General features: G+C 44.7%; 1 protein-coding gene across 1 annotated transcript in view; it reads right to left on the reverse strand.

Annotated features, from left to right (window-relative positions):
• Positions 1-21,760, reverse strand: part of LOC126259649 (uncharacterized) — a 56,233-nt gene extending 34,473 nt beyond the window's left edge. Inside the window, exon 1 of the mRNA XM_049956581.1 lies at positions 21,689-21,760. The gene's annotated coding sequence lies outside the window, so the exon portion shown is untranslated. The remainder of the gene's footprint in view (positions 1-21,688) is intronic.
• Between the last annotated feature and the right edge of the window lie 266 nt (positions 21,761-22,026).

Consider the following 22,026-nt stretch of genomic DNA (forward strand, 5'->3'; position numbering starts at 1 on the left):
TCGGTGATAAATGATGAGGAGGACAACACAACATCCAATCCACGAACAGAACAAATCGCCAACCCGGTCGGGAATCGAACCCGGGCCAGCTGCATGGTAGCCAAAAAGGTTACCACTCAGCTAAGCGGGCGGACTCACCGTAAATGAAATTAGGCTATCCTGTTTAGCGCTGAAACAAGGCGAACTGTTCAATGTGCCTATAAGGAATGATACGCTACAGGCAGCCTGCAACAACGCGTAAAAAACAGTGGTTCGTTTGGAACCTGGATGAGGTGGACCTGCATTCCATGATAGCAGCAATTTCTGTCGTGTTTGGAACAGATTCCCATTGACATAGTGTGACACTCATCTATGTTCCGTGTCGGTTGGGGTCTTTAAACGACGACATTTGAAGACGAATATTGGAGGTAGGGGTTGCTGAGGAAACGAACGACCTTACATATAGAGCGGTAACTGTGCCTCCTGACTGAATACAACCCACGAAGTTCTCTATGGGAAGGACAAATCTGAGCAAAGGGTGATGTTACGGTATGTTGATAATTTCTATTTTAGGACCGTCTAATTACAACTGAATGAAACACGTGTCGCCTTTATTCTTTTTAAGCCATCTTCATTGGCAGATTTCATGGATATTGGTTTACGTGATGTGTTTTTGTTTGTCTGTTATCGTTGCTCCGCTCTTTATAAGTGCCATCTGAAATTTTGTTTTCGGTTATAAAACACTACGAACTGATCACTCGTACTGATGTTTTGTTTTGGTTGTCATTAGACGGTCCCAGAATAAACGTTATCAACATACGGTAATAATATATGCAACTACGGATGAAAAAGGATGATGTATTTGTTATATCTCAAATAGGAGTTTATGACGAGATGAATATGTCGGTATTTGGATATTGCGGGCTGTCAGAGCTAGGAAAAGGTATCGATACGTCTTGAAAAAAAAATACCGTACTTTCTACCTAATACTTTTCAACCTCGTAATTTTCCCCATGTCAGTACTTTATAGGTGGTATCTTATCGAATGAACCTAGTAATGATTTATTACAATTATATTATTTACCCAAATTTTTGGCCACGAGAGTCAGTTCCAACATATTTAACATTTTATATTTCTGATTAGGCGGCTTCGTCTACCACTCGGTTGGTTCAAATGGTTCAAATGGCTCTGAGCACTATGGGACTCAACTGCTGAGGTCATTAGTCCCCTAGAACTTAGAACTAGTTAAACCTAACGAACCTAAGGACATCACAAACATCCATGCCCGAGGCAGGATTCGAACCTGCGACGGTAGCGGTCTTGCGGTTCCAGACTGCAGCGCCTTTAACCGCACGGCCACTTCGGCCGGCTAGTCTACCACTCGGGGTTCTTCCAACAACGTCATAGGACTCACCTTAGATTTCTTTAGCTCGCATTTCTCTTCTGTTTTTGCAGCCTTCAGTTTCAGCTGTAAATGGTGTAGAACCTAGCAATCACGTGACCATCCACCACCGACGAAAGTGAAGACAGTAAATTGGTGCATATCCGCCACCTGATTGTATGGAACCACTGAATGAAAATGGGTCAACTGGGAGACTTGACGAAATGACGGAGGGGGGAATAGGAAGTTTAGGTATAATTTATTTACATTTGGGTACTATTCAACTGCTTTATGATAATCTGTTCCGCCGTTCTGTAATTTCATACTTCAAGTTCAAAATTTTCAAAAATAGTAATCTGTAAAGAAAATAAAAACATTGCATGATTTAACGGATATTTTATTGTATTTGAATAACTTATGAAAATCTACTATCTTTGTCGATTATAGGTAGCTTTTAGAAACAGAGATGGTAAGATGGATGCCGATAGAGAGTACCTCTCTAGTCTTTTTATCAGAAATAATGATCGGAACCTCAGGGTACCGATAATGTTCATTCGATATTTTTATGAGTACTATATATTTGCTACGATACTACGCATGAGTAAAGTAATCAATGATACAGCGAGGACACGTATCGTCTGCAGGGGAAATAGCGACCCTAAGAAATAAAATTCTGGTGCAGTCACATATCACATACTACACTCCTGGAAATTGAAATAAGAACACCGTGAATTCATTGTCCCAGGAAGGGGAAACTTTATTGACACATTCCTGGGGTCAGATACATCACATGATCACACTGACAGAACCACAGGCACATAGACACAGGCAACAGAGCATGCACAATGTCGGCACTAGTACAGTGTATATCCACCTTTCGCAGCAATGCAGGCTGCTATTCTCCCATGGAGACGATCGTAGAGATGCTGGATGTAGTCCTGTGGAACGGCTTGCCATGCCATTTCCACCTGGCGCCTCAGTTGGACTAGCGTTCGTGCTGGACGTGCAGACCGCGTGAGACGACGCTTCATCCAGTCCCAAACATGCTCAATGGGGGACAGATCCGGAGATCGTGCTGGCCAGGGTAGTTGACTTACACCTTCTAGAGCACGTTGGGTGGCACGGGATACATGCGGACGTGCATTGTCCTGTTGGAACAGCAAGTTCCCTTGCCGGTCTAGGAATGGTATAACGATGGGTTCGATGACGGTTTGGATGTACCGTGCACTATTCAGTGTCCCCTCGACGATCACCAGTGGTGTACGGCCAGTGTAGGAGATCGCTCCCCACACCATGATGCCGGGTGTTGGCCCTGTGTGCCTCGGTCGTATGCAGTCCTGATTGTGGCGCTCACCTGCACGGCGCGAAACACGCATACGACCATCATTGGCACCAAGGCAGAAGCGACTCTCATCGCTGAAGACGACACGTCTCCATTCGTCCCTCCATTCACGCCTGTCGCGGCACCACTGGAGGCGGGCTGCACGATGTTGGGGCGTGAGCGGAAGACGGCCTAACGGTGTGCGGGACCGTAGCCCAGCTTCATGGAGACGGTTGCGAATGGTCCTCGCCGATACCCCAGGAGCAACAGTGTCCCTAATTTGCTGGGAAGTGGCGGTGCGGTCCCCTACGGCACTGCGTAGGATCCTACGGTCTTGGCGTGCATCCGTGCGTCGCTGCGGTCCGGTCCCAGGTCGACGGGCACGTGCACCTTCCGCCGACCACTGGCGACAACATCGATGTACTGTGGAGACCTCACGCCCCACGTGTTGAGCAATTCGGCGGTACGTCCACCCGGCCTCCCGCATGCCCACTATACGCCCTCGCTCAAAGTCCGTCAACTGCACATACGGTTCACGTCCACGCTGTCGCGGCATGCTACCAGTGTTAAAGACTGCGATGGAGCTCCGTATGCCACGGCAAACTGGCTGACACTGACGGCGGCGGTGCACAAATGCTGCGCAGCTAGCGCCATTCGACGGCCAACACCGCGGTTCCTGGTGTGTCCGCTGTGCCGTGCGTGTGATCATTGCTTGTACAGTGTTCTTTTTTCCATTTCCAGGAGTGTATTTCCTTTATTACCGGTTTCGCTCTTCAAACCTGGGCATCTTCGGAAACTTTTAGCAGCCACCGCTTATACGTTGAAATGAAATGTCGTGTGGCTAGGGCCTCCCGTCGGTTAGAACGGCCACCTGGAGCAAGTCTTTTGAGTTGACGCCACTTCGGCGACTTGCACGTCGATGGGGATGAGATGATGAAGGCAACAAAACACCCAGACCCTGAGCGGAGAAAAATCACCGACCCAGCCGGGAATCAAACCCGGGCCCCTTAACAAGGCATTCCGTCACACTGACCACTCAGCTCTCGAGGCGGACGCTTATACGTTACGGGGGGTAGGTCGTCAAACGGGCCGACTTGGAGCAGGAGAGGCATCACAGGACATTTTAATTTGCACTGTCTATACTTTTACAAATAAATTCATAAAACTTTGTCAGCATGACCAGGAAGGATTCAGAATTTCCACTCACAGCAGTGGAAGTTCGAAAACATATCAAAATAATTTTTTTTTACATGTGAAATTTCATCATGTTTTTCACTTACTAATGGCAGCATTTGTTGCTATAGGTACACTTTTCTTCATAAGTAAGAAAGATTCTTCAATGAATTTTGAACAGCATACAAACCATACTCAAAGGTGAATGAAACTCTAGAATTTTACAAATCTATTAAAAACTGTGATAAAAATTGAGGTAATTAACTAGAAAATTTGTGTTTTTCCTAAACATGAAGTTTAAAATATAACAGCTCATTCGTTTTTTCATAAATTAAATAAATTCTAGAGTTCCATACACCTGTAAGTATGGTTTGTATGCTGTGCAAAATTCGTCGAAGAATCTCTCTAACTTATGAAGAAAAGTGTACCTATAGCAACAAATGCAGCCATTAGTAAGTGAAAAAATGATGAAATTTCGCACGTAAAAATAATTGTTTTGTTATGTTTTCGAACTTCCATTGCAATGGGTGTGAATCCTGAATCCTTCCTGGTGATACTGAAAAAGTTTTATGAATTTATTTGTAAAAGTATAGACACTGGAAATTAAAATGTCGTGTGATGCCTCTCCTGCTCCAAGTCAGCCCGTTTGACGTCCTACCCCCCTTAAATGTATCTGGCTCTGTACAGAGCCAAAGTCATACATTTTTTTTATGAATGACGTTGGCATTGAACACAACCAGATATATTTACCGTGTGGCCAGTGACTACTAAAAGTTTCCAAAGATGTTTGACGAGCGAAACAATTAGTAAAGGAGGTTATATGCTCCACAATTTTGTTTGAAATACTGATACTTTTCCGCTCAGTCCTGTGTCCCTAGCCACAGCTGTCGAACAAGGGCAGCGCGGGGAACTGGTGTCGTGTTTAAGTTTTCGTGCCTCCGGAGGGAGACCTCGTGCGCGGCCGGAACAGTGACCGGTTCGTGCCAGACAGCCGGCAGAGTTTGTAGCGGTGCGCTATGGCCGTATGTCGGTACCAAGAAGAGGAGGCGGCCGCAAGAAGCGGGGTCGCCCGCCGTCCGCCACTCGCCACTCGCGGTCCCGTGGTAACGGCTCGTAACGGAGACCCGCCGAGCGACTAATAGGCCGGCACCGCCTACTTGTCCACACTCTGCGGACCTCTCTGCTACCTCACTGCCCAGCAGTTGCTGCGGTGCACGTCAAAGCGCTCACGGACGAAATTTCAGAGGTTGTTCAGGAATATTTTCAGAATACTTTCGTGTCAAGGACTCTTGGCCTCCAGTGGCTCGTTACAGAGTACTAAAGTGATACAGCGAACTTCACATTATTAGGGCTCGGATCATCCGTTTTGCGGATTAGTCGCACATACTTCTGCGATTTTTGAAGAAAAAAGAAAAGAATGAAACGAGGCCTGAAGTATTTTATTACACTGTCCAGTCACATTAATGTGAGCCCTTGTTAAAAGCCTGAACAACCACCTTCCGCAACACGGATCGTTGTCAGACGTGCAGCAAGAGAGACAATGAGATTATGGAAGGCGCCGACAGGGATGTGGAGCCACGCAGACTCCAGTGTCTTGGCTACCTGTACTCGGTTTCTCGTCTGAGGATCCATGGGGCGAACAGCCCGATTGAGGTGTTCGCACAGATTGTCAGCTGGATTTAAATCCGAGTAGTGTGGTGACTTGGGGAGTACGGTAGATGCCATCGTTCCGAGAAAAAAAAAACTGCATCTAGTGGTGGACATGCTACCCTAGGATAGATGCATGCTGGTGTTGATTCACGGTATCTTCCAGAAACACGGGATCACACCGGAGAGGCCACAAAAGTATACCCTATACCATAACGCTCTCTCCTCCGGCCAGGATCCTTCCGATGACTGTTGCGGGGTGTTTGCTTTCAAACTTATAAGCTAACGACCATGTAACGTTAGAGCACATAGCATGAAAAGGCCACCTGTCGCTACTCAGTGGACATACAGTTCCAGGTATTGGCGTGCAAATTCCAGCCTACGTCGCCGATGAACATTCAGCATGGGTGCATGAACCAGGCACCCGCTGCGGTGGTCCATAGGTAGCAACATTCGCTGAACCGTCGTTGAGGAGACACTGTTGAAACGAAGAGGGCGGTGGGTTGTTCAACAGCTGGATGTCTATTCGCCAGTGCATGGATCCACAGAAGTCTACATCTACATCTACATTTATACTCCGCAAGCCACCCAACGGTGTGTGGCGAAGGGCACTTTACGTGCCACTGTCATTACCTCCCTTTCCTGTTCCAGTCGCGTATGGTTCGCGGGAAGAACGACTGTCTGAAAGCCTTCGTGCGCGCTCTAATCTCTCTAATTTTACATTCGTGATCTCCTCGGGAGGTGTAAGTAGGGGGAAGCAATATATTCGATACCTCATCCAGAAACGCACCCTCTCGAAACCTGGCGAGCAAGCTACACCGCGATGCAGAGCGCCTCTCTTGCAGAGTCTGCCACTTGAGTGTATTAAACATCTCCGTAACGCTATCACGGTTACCAAATAACCCTGTGACGAAACGCGCCGCTCTTCTTTGGATCTTCTCTATCTCCTCCGTCAACCCGATCTGGTACGGATCCCACACTGATGAGCAATACTCAAGTATAGGTCGAACGAGTGTTCACCCTTTCATCTGTGGCCCACGGTGCACCACAGTTGCTTCGGCGCCAGTTTTGGACAGCGCCGCTTTGCCATGCACGGCATACTTTAACGACGGCCTCATGCGAATATTTTACAAACTTAGCCGTTTCTGAAATGCTTCCACTCTTTGCCCGAAGGCCAATGATCATGTCCTTTTGCACGTCAAATGAATTGCTCCATTTCCGCATTATGACAACAGCTGAATTGTTTTCTACACGCTTCAAATACCCTCCAGTACTAGTGCCGCCATCTGCTGTTTGTGAGTAGTTATTGCACATCGACGTCGAACATTGATTATTCCTGGCGAACGCGAGACCGCATTAAAAATAAAATCCGTCTCCTGTCTTTTCTATAGCGTTTTTACAATGCCAGTGTACATTTAGAAGTCACGGTTTGATCTCCAGGGCTTCAGATGTAAGGAGCTTTACTGGAATGTTAGAACACCAGAAACACGTGTCTCGAAATTTTGTTTCTTTCTTGCATGTGATAACACAAGTCCCACCCACATGTTCTTAGTAACACTGTTTGTGAGGGAGAGACTTCATTGTGTTGTGACATACAACGGAAAGCAATAACATTTGCAGACACGCGTTTCTAGCGTGTTGACACCAGAATGAATGTCCTGATACAAGAACTGAAGCCCTGATGATGAAGCTGTGACGTAGACATGTTCATTGCTGTAGTAAAAACGCTATTGAAAAGGCAGAAGACGTCTTTTATTTAAAACTACATTATTTTTATGTTGTAATAATACGACTCGATCGGCTAACCGCACGAGTTAACATAGCTCTTCCAGGATTCAGAGAGGCGTGCCGGTCCCGAACCGAATCCGTCTCTCGGGTTAACGAGGAGAGCTTGTGTGCCGGACAGCCGGTATGGGCCTTTTAGGCTGTTTCCCACACCGCACCAGGTGAGTACCGGTCTGGTACCTACATCCCGACTCAGATATGCGATTAACAAATATTTAGAAAATGTTCGCAGTCTTTCGCATGGGATGATACTAGACTGACAGTTGGGGGGCAGGGGGGTGGGGAAGGAACGGGGAGGGGGAGGCAAGGATGACGACAGGAAGGACGTCCGGCCACCCTCTATCGATAACATCGCCAACTCCGAAAATTAACATGCTGGCCACGTGAAGGTAAGGGGTAAGGCCCAGGGCAAAGAGGAAAAGATTATTACATTATACACTGAAGCGCTAAAGAAACTGGTATCGGCATGCCTATTCAAATACAGAGATATGTGAAAGACAACAAGGGTCTGGCGCAGTTGTTAGATCGGTTACCGCTGTTACAGTGGCAGTTTATCAAGATTTAAGTGAGTTTGAACGTGGTGTTATAGTCGGCGCACGAGCGATGGGACACAGCATCTCCGAGGTAGCGATGAAGCGGGCATTTTCCCTTACCACCATTTCACGAGTGTACCGTGAATATCAGAAATTTCGTAAAACATCAAATCCCCCACACCGCTACGGCCGGAAAAAGATCCTGCAAGAACGGCAACAAAGGCGACTGAAGAGAATCGTTCAGTATGACAGAAGTGCAATCCTTCCGCAAATTGCTGCAGATTTCAATGCTATGACATCAAGTGTCAGCGTGCAAACCATTCAACGAAAAATCATCGATATGGGCTTTCGAATTCGAAGGCCCACTTGTGTACCTTCGATGACTGCACGATACAAAGCTTTACTCCTCGCCTGGGCCCGTCAACACCGAAATTGGACTGTTGATGACTGGAAACATGTTGTCTGGTCGGACGAGTCTCGTTTGAAAGTGCATCGAGCGGATGGACGTATACGGGTATGGAGACAACCTCATGAATCCATGGACCCTGCATATCACCAGGGGAGTGCTTTCCGACGGACTTGGGCAATTCCAGGAGGACAATACAATACCCCAAACGTCTAGAATTGCTACAGAGTGGCTCTAGGAACACTCTTCTGAGTTTAGACACTTCCGATGGCCACCAAACTCCCCGGGAATGAACATTATTGTGCATATTTTGGATAGCCTTTCTACGCGCTGTTCAGAAGAGATCTCCACCCCCTCTACTCTTACGGATTTATGGACAGCCCTGCAGGACTAATGGTGTCCATTCCCTCCAGCACTACTTCGGACATTAGTTGAGTCCATGCCACGTTGTGTTGCGGCACTTCTGCGTACTCTCGGGGGCCCTACACGATATTAGGCAGGTGTACCAGTTTCTTTGGCTCTTCAGTGTGCATAGCTCGCTCGTGGAAGAAAACTACAATACCCTCCTCTGAAAGTGTTATAGTCGAGACGAATTTATACTACTTTCTTTTGAGTCATCAATCTTCTCACTGGTTTGATGCGGCCCACCACGAATTCCTTTTGTCGCACAAGAAAGTTTGACAGATGTGAATGGACCGATGACCTCAGCAGTTTCGTCCCCTAGTAATTCACACACACTCATACACGTTTTCACGTCAATGTTGCTGAAAAACTTCAGGAATTTTGTCGGTGGGGATGGTGCAGAGCTCATACAGTCGCCAACTGCCACTAGGCAGGTAAGTCGTGCTGCTTGTAGTCTGCAGAGGCAGCTATAAACAGCGGGAGACGAGGGGAAAGTCGGTTGCAGGGCGGACGGCCCGCGGGGACGCTCTGGGGAAGAGAAGCCCGTATATGCCATGTGGGGCGCTCTTGCTCAACTCTCGTGGGACGCTTTCCACCACAGCGTTCGCAGATAAGCTACCCGCGTTCTCACCAGTCTGAAACCTGTGGCGTCGCAACCTCTTCAGTACGAAAACTTCGTGATTTCAGTTTGCCAGTGTTGCGACTAGGCGTAGTTATTTTGGGTTCTTCAGAGTAGGCTGAAGTTCAAGACATTAGTCAGGAAGAATCAATACGCAAAGAAGTGGGATACGGAAGTACTAAGGAATGACGAGATACGTTTGAAGTTCTCTAACGCTATAGATACAGCAATAAGGAATAGCGCAGTAGGCAGTACAGTTGAAGAGGAATGGACATCTCTAAAAAGGGCCATCACAGAAGTTGGGAAGGAAAACATAGGTACAAAGAAGGTAGCTGCGAAGAAACCATGGGTAAAGAAGAAATACTTCAGTTGATTGATGAAAGGAGGAAGTACAAACATGTTTCGGGAAAATCAGGAATACAGAAATACAAGTCGCTGAGGAATGAAATAAATAGGAAGTGCAGGGAAGCTAAGACGAAATGGCTGCATGAAAAATGTGAAGACATCGAAAAAGATATGATTGTCGGAAGGACAGACTCAGCATACAGGAAAGTCAAAACAACCTTTGGTGACATTAAAAGTAACGGTGGTAACATTAAGAGTGCAACGGGAATTCCACTGTTAAATGCAGAGAAGAGGGCAGATAGGTGGAAAGAATACATTGAAAGCCTCTATGAGGGTGAAGATTTGTCTGATGTGATAGAAGAAGAAACAGGAGTCGATTTAGAAGAGATAGGGGATCCAGTATTAGAATCGGAATTTAAAAGAGCTTTGGAAGACTTACGGTCAAATAAGGCAGAAGGGATGGATAACATTCCATCAGAATTTCTAAAATCATTGGGGGAAGTGGCAACAAAACGACTATCCATGTTGGTGTGTAGAATATATGAGTCTGGCGACATACCATCTGACTTTCGGAAAAGCATCATCCACACAATTCTGAAGACGGCAAGAACTGACAAGTGCGAGAATTATCGCACAATCAGATTAACAGCTCATGCATCGAAGCTGCTTACAAGAATAATATACAGAAGAATGGAAAAGAAAATTGAGAATGCGGTAGGTGACGATCAGTTTGGCTTTAGGAAAAGTAAAGGGACGTGAGAGGCAATTCTGACGTTACGGCTAATAATGGAAGCAAGGCTAAAGAAAAATCAAGACACTTTCATAGGATTTGTCGACCTGGAAAAAGCGTTCGACAATATAAAATGGTGCAAGCTGTTCGAGATTCTGAAAAAAGTAGGGGTAAGCTATAGGGAGAGACGGGTCATATACAATATGTACAACAACCAAGAGGGAATAATAAGAGTGGTCGATCAAGAACGAAGTGCTCGTATTAAGAAGGGTGTAAGACAAGGCTGTAGCCTTTCGCCCCTACTCTTCAATCTGTACGTCGAGGAAGCAATGATGTAAATAAAAGAAAGGTTCCGGAGTGGTATTAAAATACAAGGTGAAAGGATATCAATGATACGATTCGCTGATGACATTGCTATCCTGAGTGAAAGTGAAGAAGAATTAAATGATCTGCTGAACGGAATGAACAGTCTAATGAGTACACAGTATGGATTGAGAGTAAATCGGAGAAAGACGAAGGTAATGAGAAGTAGTAGAAATGAGAACAGCGAGAAACTTAACATCAGGATTGATGGTCACGAAGCCAATGAAGTTAAGGAATTCTGCTACCTAGGCAGTAAAATAACCAATGACGGACGGAGCAAGGAGGACATCAAAAGCAGACTCGCTATGGCAAAAAAGGCATTTCTGCCCAAGAGAAGTCTACTAATATCAAATACTGGCCTTAATTTGAGGAAGAAATTTCTGAGGATGTACGTCTGGAGTACAGCATTGTATGGTAGTGAAACATGGACTGTGGGAAAACCGGAACAGAAGAGAATCGAAGCATTTGAGATGTGGTGCTATAGACGAATGTTGAAAATTAGGCGGATTGATTAGGTAAGGAATGAGGAGGTCCTACGCAGAATCGGAGAGGAAAAGAATATGTGGAAAACACTGATAAGGAGAAGGGACAGGATGATAGGACATCTGCTAGGACATGAGGGAATGACTTCCATGGTACTAGAGGGAGCTGTAGAGGGCAAAAACTCTAGAGGAGGACAGAGATTGGAATACGTCAAGCAAATAATTGAGGACGTCGGTTGCAAGTGCTAATTTGAGATGAAGAGGTTAGCACAGGAAAGGAATTCGTGGCGGGCCGCATCAAACCAGTCAGTAGACGGATGACAAAAAAAAAAAAAAAAAATGCTCTGGGAGAAGGCTCATCACACTAGAACACATCAATATTTATGTAAGTCTGCAGGCTTTCGTGGCCGTTGTCACTGAAGTTAAAATCTTCGGGGTTATTAGGCCACATCATGTTTCTTCTAAAATGATCGACGTTTCTACCCCTCTGCTGGGATCTTCCTCAGGATCTTCTGGTGTCCACTACTGCTATAGCAGAGTGTCTCAGACTTCGACTGAAAACCGATATCAGCTGTAAGTGATTTAAATGCCCCCCTCGCTAAACATGTCCTCATCTTAAACAGTATACTTCCCTTTGAGAAAAATTTCTCTCAGTCTCAAAGTACAAATGTACCCATGATGTGTTTCAACTATATGGATTGTAAAAGATAGCGGTACGACACTGATGTAGGGGAAGTCGAGAGGAACAGTCTGAGACAGGACATTTGTGGTCCATCAAGCGGGGAAACAACATCAAATTAGCTTACTTAAGACACTAAAAGTACAGCGCATGCGCATCACACGCGATTTCCAATGTTCTCTCGCTTTCTTACGCCATCGGTTTAATCGGGTATTCCGCAAAAACTATTAATTTAAAGTGTCCCGTGAGGGTGATTAAAGAAAAAAAGACTTTTTCCAAACGTTAATGCAAAACCTAATTACTTTTGCAATTCGATACAAACTTAATGCTTACAAGCCTAGCAGTTTCGTAGCAAGAAGGAGAGACAAAAAAATTTAGTTATTAATTTTATGCTGTTGAAATCCACAATATTTTGAGGTAAAATTTACACAAACGTCAGTTTTACACTTTTTAAGGGGTTTTTAATATCCAAGGAGGATTTGCGCCAGACCCGTCAGGGGCGCATGCGCTGTGGCTCAGGGGGCTTTTGTAGGCAAATTTGAAGCTGTTTTCCGATTTGATAGACCGAAAGTGTCCTATGCCAAATTATTTGTCTCGAATTCACTTACACCACTGTGGTTCGTTGTAAACAGCTATCGTTACACCTCGACTTACATACACAATTCGACGGGACTTTAAACCTTAATTGTCTTTTCTCCATTTTCGACTTGTAGAGTGGAAAAAGTGTTGTTGACCCCGTCAGCGGCTGTGTACATTGAGGGACAACTTCTCTACCGAAAGCTTAGCATTTGGAAGGCGAGCATGTGGGAATCAGCTAGCCATTGATTTCGCGAAGATCACTGGCGGCCCTTGGGAACTAGCGACATCGTGGGAGGTTGAAGCAGTGAACATTGCATGGAAAAAATCTGGCACAACTCTTACCACTCTCTTTGGACAGCATAGCATACTGTCTGCTACACTCTGTTTTTTGTCTCTGTTCTGACGTATTAGAACAGTGTCGTATGAGTTGGCGATCCAGTTTTCAACGCTTCCGTGTCCCCAGAACTCTAGTAACAGTGTCTGAAATTAAACTTGTAAACTACTACTTCTAGTCGGAGTGTTATCTGGAAGAAATCAGAATTTGAAAAGTTGCTCTTGGTCAAGTTCTTAAAAATCAAAAATTGGTAGGAATGTACGAAAAGGAGACGAAAAACTTATTGTGAGATCTTTGGAACGCAATACTCTAGCACGGCACAGTAACGATAAAAAGTCGTAGTACATATAATAACAAGTTTCGAAGGTCGAAGCATGATATAGTCGTATGTTAATTCGGACCCTAGCGTTGCCCAGTAAGGACATGAACCATTATAATCTCGCATTGGTGTATGAGAGTATTGGTTATCCATAAGAAAACTGTTACCTGGTTTTTTCATTCCTATGTAAACGCTGTCACTTTCGGCAGGAGAATAAAAACCAAAAGCTGACCGCTTATATGATACATCAAATACTAACAGATGAACAAGAGGCTAGCGATCGGAAATAAAATTTTCGTGCTGTAAATGCTAGTAGAACAGAAATTTGTATCAAGGGAAGGAAATGCAACCTGAAGCCTAGTTCTGAGTGAAAGTGACGTCCTTCAGGTACAATGTGCCTCTTCAAGAAACAGCAGGTGGGTAGACGCCGCTTTAACTGAGTAATTCCTGAAGAGGAAGCGTCAGATTACAACTCAGGACGGTTTGTTTTTGCTGGTGTCACGATTATTTCGCGCCAGAGAAGTGAGTGTATCTGGAAGTGAAAGCTGAAATTGCGTCTCGATTAACCCATTGCAGGTAGGCAGGGAGTAAAAAGACAGAGCTCCTACACCGTATCTTCACTCATCTGCAAGTAGGCACTGCATCCTGTTACAAACATTAAACGCGCAGTTGGATGTCGTAACTTTCTGTTCTTTGGGTATAGGATGACAAGTGGGATTTCCGATGAGGTCCTGAGCTAATGGAACATTAAATTTCAGCTCAAAATCACATAGTTACTGATAAATTGCGTGTAATTTATCATTAATTACACGTGGTTGAATTAATATTTAATATTCGACTAACTAGATAACAATGACATCCTCGCAATTGTTATAAAGACCCAAAACTGAAATACTGAGCATCCGTTGATACAATGGACCCGAGAAATTACAGGAGAATCACTAGAACCAAATATATAAGAAAAGAATCACATTCAGCTGGTTACACTCTACTTCTATTTTTGGATGTCACGATCCATCTTCAACTTCCGTAGAGGATTGTCGATATTGCTATGATTTCGTAAAGTTTTATTCCTGATCTCCATAGCCTTATTGCTCAGTGTTATCCTCATTATTCACCAGATATAATTAAACCTATCAATTTTGAGCTGTGTCTACTTCATTTAGGTGTTACATACGGCACCTTGGTTCAATAGTTTTACCTTCTACTGTAAAGCTGCAGCTAACAGCTTAGTTCCTTTTTTTTTTGATAGAGATGAGCGCATTGTAATTCTTGATGTTCTTATGTTTTCCGCCAAGTACATGCGAATATTGCTAGGATATATATAATTACTCTGCAGTTCACAATTAAGTGTCTGGCAGAGGGTCATCTAACCACCATCAAGCTATTTCTCTATCGCTCCACTCTCGAACAGCGCGTTGGAAAAACGAACACTTAAATATTTCTGTGCATTGCGGTGATTTCTCTTATTTTATTATGATGATAATTCCTTCCTATGTAGGTGGGCACTGACAAAATATTTTCACACTGTGCACGGATAGCCGAAGTGTTTAAGATGACAGCTTGTTTAAAGTGCCAACTGTATTGTCCGGTCCTGGCCGACACAAATTTTCCTTGTCGCCATTCCAATATACAGCCTGATTATGATTCATGTTCGCTATTGCGAATACTTTCCTGTGCCGTAAATTGCTTAGAGGAAGGAAAAGAAAGAGTTATTGTTAGTCCCGAAGTGGGAAATGATCCGAAAGGTATATCCCAGTGGTTAACAACGAGACAGAGAGAGAGAGAGAGAGAGAGAGAGAGAGAGAGAGAGAGAGAGCTGGCGATGTAGGTGTTTGCCAGCCTGCGCGTGTCGCATAGTTGCGTAGCACACGGGGAACGCGGATTCTGTGGCGTCTGCAGGCCGGTTCTTTGACCTCCGCCTCCAGCGTTTCCGCGAGTCTGGACAGGGCATTGCCTCCACTAGCCACGGCCAGGTGCTAAACGCGCAGCGGCCTCCTCCACTGCGAAGAGATTGCCGGTCTCGCTTTCCGACACGGTAGCGGATCCAGCTTCCAGCTCCTGTCCCATGATATCGGGTGCTATCAGGCCGTGCATTTCTGTTATTCATGTACTGCAATTTGGCATTCTGACCGGCTCCAAAGCTGACTATGGATACAGGGAATTGAGTCCCACGCAAATCGAAACCTCGCGTCGGACCAATGGCCGCCGGTCTAGCAAATTAGTCGGTCTGGCTGTGGATTTTCGGCGTTTTTCCGTATTTCTAGTGGTAAATTCCGGGCTAGTTCCCCGTCTACGACACAGAAACATGTGGCACAAAAATTAAAAATGTGAGTATACAAGGAAAAAATTGGTTTACTCGTAGAAAAGTGGCGTAGACCTCTTCCATATAGCGACGCAATTTCGTGTTACCAGGAATGACTTCCAGCAGCGGAATTAATCGTGGACGGAGAATTACTTATCATTAACGAGTCAAGGGCTGAAAGGAAAGAAGAAAATTTGAAATCCTATCATGTCATCTCTAACGAGGAGTTCATAGTGGGGGACGGCGCAGATTTTGCATCTTTCACGGAGAGAAAACTCTACATGCGCACCCGTGCTCTCCAAGCTGCTGTACGGGGTTAGGCGGACAGTATCAGTTTCACAGTTACGATTTTTGTACGATGAGATACATGTGTGAAAGAGATTTGCTTCTTGAGTCTCGTTGAGACGTCTGCTCCAAGAAATTTAGGAATAAGCACTTCCGTCGTGCACGACGCGTGAAGTTTCAGACAGCGGAATTCTATTAATATTTCCACGAAAACGCACTGTTTGAACACATTCATTACGAATCGCATAGCTTTCCTTCGAATCTTCTTAATCTCACCAGTTAGCCAATATTGCCAAAGGTCTCTCGAGTATAGGTCACACGCGAGTTTTGGAAGTGGCTTCCTTCGTGCACGAATTACAATTTCACAGTATTCTTTCAGTCAATCTGTCTGACATTCTCCTTCCCACTCCTAGACTTCTGTAGGCGCTCCCCATTTTGCAATTATGAATTAAATACGGCATTACTTTTTTACTACACAGTTGGCAATTAATAGCTGGAAGCATTCATATTTATAAACTATCTATGAATAAGTTTCCAGAGTGATTAAATATTAGAACGATGGCATAGAACAAATTGTAGGCGAGGCATATGCCAAGTTGAGATTCATTGAAGAAGGAAATGTGACTGACACAGGAAAATGAACGCTTATAATCCATCGTCCAACCGATTTTTGTGCATTGCTGGTCAATCTGGTATGTCTCAGAGAGAGAGAGAGAGAGAGAGAGAGAGAGAGAGAGAGAGAGAGAGAGAGAGAGAAAGATAGAGAGAGAGAACGAGATGAGCCGCTGAAGACCACACGATGTCGACCGACTGCCCTGTGTTCCTCTGCCGTGCTTCAGAGAGAGTAGTGCTGTTAAAATTGCGTGAGTAAACAGTCCAAGAAGAGGCAAACAATATGAAAAATTTAAGCTCATACGGAATTTGAATGATATTCACCCACTAACGGAAAAGGTGCGAGAGGGACATATAATAGTAGTACACGATGCATCCTCGGCTACACGCCAGCAGCCTACTGGAGTGTAAATACAGATGTAGGTGTTGAGCCCTAAACATCTACATCTATATTTATACTCCGCTAGTCATTGCATTAACCGTCGATGACCTGCATTTCTAACTAAATATTGCAAGAGATCCAATAGTTGTTCGTGGGCAGTATCAGAAAGGTGTCGATGTTGTTGGCCTTGTCAGTTACATCTATTGTGAACAACAAATGTCCTACCATTCTTTTAGGACGTTCTGCCGAAACTACATTAGCTTCTGATGGCGTCTTCACTGTGAAGACTTCATACTGAGCTCTGTTGATAAAGGAATCTCCGGCCGCAAGTTCGTACCAGGCCTGACGATACTCGGACAGCTCGTTTCTGATTGCGTGGGTAGCAGTGGGCATATTGTGTCTGTGCGAAGCACAACTGACGTTGGGGTTGCATATCGTTCAGGCGAGGCAAACACAGTTCTGTGCGATCTGCGAAGTTGCAGTTTATGCCGTTGCTTAACGTAGACAGTCAGTGTGGCAGGGAAATGTAGACGTTTTATCTGGATAAGCTTCTTTATTAAGCAATTTTTTGTTGTACAGGTTCACGACGTAAAAACTTTTTGCCCGAATTTCCACATTCAGACGACTACTGAATTTGGCGTTATTTCTTAAATTTGGAAATTTTTAAAATTTATTTGTTTTGCAATATAGTTGAAGAGAGTAATGTACATCATTTTTTCCCTCTGCTCATAGGTACACGCATTTAACAGAATAATCTACCAAGCCAAATAATCGTACTACGAACGTCCAGTTCACTAAACCAGGGGATTAGCTCTTCTCCAACAAGGCTGGAATGTTCTCGTTCCTTAATGAGTGGAAACTAATAACCTTTCAGTTTCAATAACGTTATTATTGATTAAGACCAACTTATAAAATTATTATCATGCATTTAGCTTGTCAGTTTTTTGACGTGTAACTTCTTACTGTCTGCACTTCATATCACACCAAGACCTATCGAACAACTTTTCCTTTCTTTCATCATGTGATGTCTGAAGACCTGAAATGCGATATTTCTGTCGGCTAGATGTGTCGCAAATAATATTTTGCACTGATTTTCAGTGGGTCTTTGAACTGCTTTTCCAATAACCCACTTGTTATTCAGAAAACAGTGTGTACAAACTCGTGAAAGATTGTTTTATTACCATGAAGAACAAAAAAAGAATTTTATTCTCCGCAATCTTTAAAGGACAGCAAGTTTTCGGCAACTAAGCTGAAACATTGCACATTTAATGATACTGCCAAGCACAAGAGTTCGGAGAACTGTCAACGTGTTTATGTCTGCAGCGATTAAATTCATTGTCGGATGAAAGCGAGAAAGACGGAAATCGACAGCGCGCACTCCAACTAAAATACGATAGTTCTTTCATGGATCAAGCAGTCATTTTCTAACGAATCTCATACAGTAGCCAAACAATGAGCTCCAGGGATTATGTATAGAAAATGAGGAAATCTAAACTGTGTACGCCCTTCTGTCTCTGTATATTCCAAAAAAAAAAAAAAAAAAAAATTCTCGAGAATATAAGAACTTGATGTCAGTACAAGTGTAACAGAAAAATCATTAATATTTAGCTATTTTCTTCTATACAAAACTCCTACCGAAGCTTCTTGCTAAACGATATTTTACAGTTGTATGAAAATTTATAGCACCGAAAAACCTGCCGCATGAGAACGAATGCTGAAGAAGCCATTCTGATAGAATTCTACAACAGGGTGACAGCTCCCAAGTCATTCTGATTTCATAAACGAAATTTTACAGTGAAGCTGTTCAGTACCATAAGTCATGAATGAAAAAAAAAACCTTTGAAACAGACATTAAATAAAAGTACTTGAGCTACTCAACAAGGAAGAAACTCTTCTGGACTAATCATAATCCTTGCACATCATTTTTTCTGTTGTTCCAACCGATTCTAAAATTCCCAGTTAATGACGCTCCTGCTGGTGAACCGAGCCTGAATGTTTCAGACAAACGTTCATCAGCGCAGTATTTGCAACAGTGTATCCTGTCCCCAGATAAGCGATCGATTAGTTGGTTCTTGCTTGCAGCTTGACGATCACGTCTGGCAGTAGGGTGAGAATGTGGTCTAGCGAGAAATGCAGTGCTCGATAAATAGAAATCGTAATCCGTAGGAGCACTGCTCAGATCCTCGTCCGCAATTCTGAATAATGTTTTTTTGAAATTACCTCAACGGGGCGCTGATACAGTTTCCTCGATAAGAACACAGACGATCCTTTTCCTAATTTTTCTCCAACTGAGTTAGGCTTCTTTCACTAACAGGCCCAGTGACGACTGGATCTTAAAATATAGTTTTTCCCCTTCCTTTTTGTGAATGAGGAAAGTGCCAGGTTGCGCCGTAGTTGGGTTTCCATGGCAACTGAGCACTTCTAGCTTTCGTGAACTCGAGGTAGCTTCACTACCGTGTTAATTAGAAACTGAGGGTTCGAATCCACCTCACACATCGTCATTTGTATTGAATGTGCCACCTCTCTGCGTGCAAGTTGGATGAATAATCTCGTGACGATACAAAAAAAACTGAAAACTTCCTCGAAATAAGTTGGATTTAGACTTTATGTACAGAGGCTGGACAAATGGATAAACATCCTAGGACCTCATTTTAAATAAAAAAAAGGAAGAAACTATACGTCTCACGCCGTGTGGTAGCAAGGTGTCCTCTTGTCATACGAAGGAAGGAATATTAGATTTAAAGTCCTGTCGATGGCATGATCATCGCCGATGGAGCACGAGCTGGGATAGGAGAAGGATGAAGTGGAAAATATCCCTTGTTGGCTCCTACGATTTCACTGTATTGGTTTTGTCATTCTGTTGAATATTATTGATTTCGGTACACTGTGTCCTATCAAATGTGGTTGTAAAATCAAGTTAATCGAAATAAAATATATCTGCTGTGGAAATCTGTGTATAGATCTTCTGGCCACGCACAGGTGGCATCAGACACAGAGTGTAGCCTTCCGCAATGCCACGCTGCCGGCCAAACTCCACCACCTCGCACTACGAGGCTGTTGCTAACGAATCGTCAATGCCGTGGCATTGCATGGGTTTCAGTTTGCGTCTCATGCGGACACTGAATGGCGACGAGATCTATAGACGGTTTCTCACAGGGAACATATTTTAATTGGACTGATGTACTACAGTTTCCAGGAACACTTGGTGGTGGGACACAATGTACCGAAATTGATGTGGGTAAATCAAATAATAAATTAGCTCAGTGAAGTCTGAGGAGTCAGTTACAGATCTGCAGCTATACTCTTCAACGCACTGCGAAGCGCATGTCCGAGGATACTAAGATTTCTTACAGTTCCATTCAAGTGCAGAGCACGGGGAAAAGGACTGCTTAAATGCCTCCGTGCGTCGGGTTCCTACGCGAGCGGTACATCAGGGGCTATTCGAGACTCGCTGAAATGAATTAACCGGTTCAGTACAAACGAGTGGTTAGATGCGAACTGTATTTAGTATTGTAAGTGAATACACATAACATTTTCAATCTGAAGACAATTTTGCGGATGTATATCCTAGAATGCATAGGTGATAAAGGTCGAATTTTACCTTGCTATATTTGTCAAACCTTTCAATTTGTGATGGCTAAAACGTTTATGTCTTTATGCTAGAATCTAACAATGAATTTAAAAAGTGCTGGTACTTGAAACTTTGTAAGTAGGCTCTTGCCGTATAGTTTCCATGTATCTTCAAGTATGTGCCAGTTCAGTTTCTTTAGGATATCCGTGACGTTCTCCCGTGGGTCTAACAAACCAGTGACTGCTTGTGCTGTCCTTCTTTGTATGTTTCAAAATCCACTATTAGTCCTATGTGCAGAGGGTACCAAATACTTTAGAAATATTGTAGAGCAGAAAACGTATAATTATGGCTGCATACGCCTGAGAAACATGGGGAACGACAGAAATTGTTGAAATCGTCCGTGAACTATTCAATAAAACCATCCCAGCATTGTTCAAAATCTATTTAGAGAAACCACAGAAATTTGAGCCCCGCTACTGATGAGTACGAGATGCGTTCCATAAGCGCTACGACAGCTCCCTCGGCCAAGTGGCGAGAATGTTGAGAGCTTACCTCCTGTGCTAGGACTATACGTAGTAAATGTTGATGTAACTAAATATTGTGTATTGCTTTACTCTTTCCTGGTATAAAATCAATAGGAAGTACGTCGCACTCGAGTATTTGTCAGTGAGCAAAAAGTCGATTTTATATGATAGTGTACGAGTGCTATTCGGAATGTAATGTCCGATTGGTTGCGGAATGGAAACCACAGTGGAAATCAAAATGTTTTATTTGCAACAGTTTGCTACATCTTCCAGCTACTCCTTTGCTTTCTCGCCTCTCCGTCGCAGATATTTGTCGTAGTGTTGTACCAACTTCCCAAGACCCTCGTCATAGAAGGCAGCTGCTTGAGTTTTCTGCCACTTCTCCAAGCTTGTCTGAAATTCGTTGTCTTCGTTGATAGCGGTTCATTTGAGCAGAGATGAACATTAGAGGGAGCCAGGTCCCGGGTGTATGGTAGATGATCAAACACTTTCTGTCGAAAACGCTGCAGTGTGCGACCGAGCACTGTCATGAAGAAGAAAATGCGTGACAGATACGTTATGTAGGGTTGCATAAAATCGGGCGAAATCTCGCGGCGGGCACCCATACTAGGCTGAAGACTCTGCTGTTCTAGGAGTCTTTACGTGGTCACCGTGTGCTCAGAACTGAGCAGAGCGACGTGACGCGATCGGCAGGCACACTAGAGACATTGCCCAACACGTTCGTGCAAAACTTTATCGGATTTTCACTGCTGTTTCCATTGCACGACCTATCGGGCCTTACTTTCCGACTAGCCCTCGTAATACTATTGAGTGCGATTTGTAGCGGGATCCCGCGGGTAGGTCAGCAATGGGCCGCAGTAGCGACTGGCGCGTAGCGATCAGCTGATGCTTCCCGCACACGGGCCACAGCGCAGAGAACGCCGGGACTTACCTGTGGAGTGTGGAGAGAGAGCAGTTGCTGTGGACGCGACCGCTGTCGGGAGTCGACTGAAGTGCGCGCTGGTGGCGGCGTGCGCGTATATAGCCGGCCTACATCCTCACCTAACCTACATCTGGCGCACCCCTTCCACCGGCCCCTCTCCCGCGCGGCGCGAGGCTCCGCCCCCTCCGCCTGCAACCCCCGGCGTGGCGAGCCGCGGCTACTCGGAAGAAGCGAGCGCGTCGGCGCGTCGGCGCGTCCGCCGAGGAGTCGCCGTGTCAAGGGCTCCGCCGGCTGCAGGTGGCGCCGCCGCACTTTCGCGCCACTTTCATCTTCCTCGCCGGGGCGAC

Source organism: Schistocerca nitens, chromosome 5 (genome assembly GCF_023898315.1).
Source record: "Schistocerca nitens isolate TAMUIC-IGC-003100 chromosome 5, iqSchNite1.1, whole genome shotgun sequence".
In the NCBI taxonomy this organism is placed as follows: domain Eukaryota; kingdom Metazoa; phylum Arthropoda; class Insecta; order Orthoptera; family Acrididae; genus Schistocerca; species Schistocerca nitens.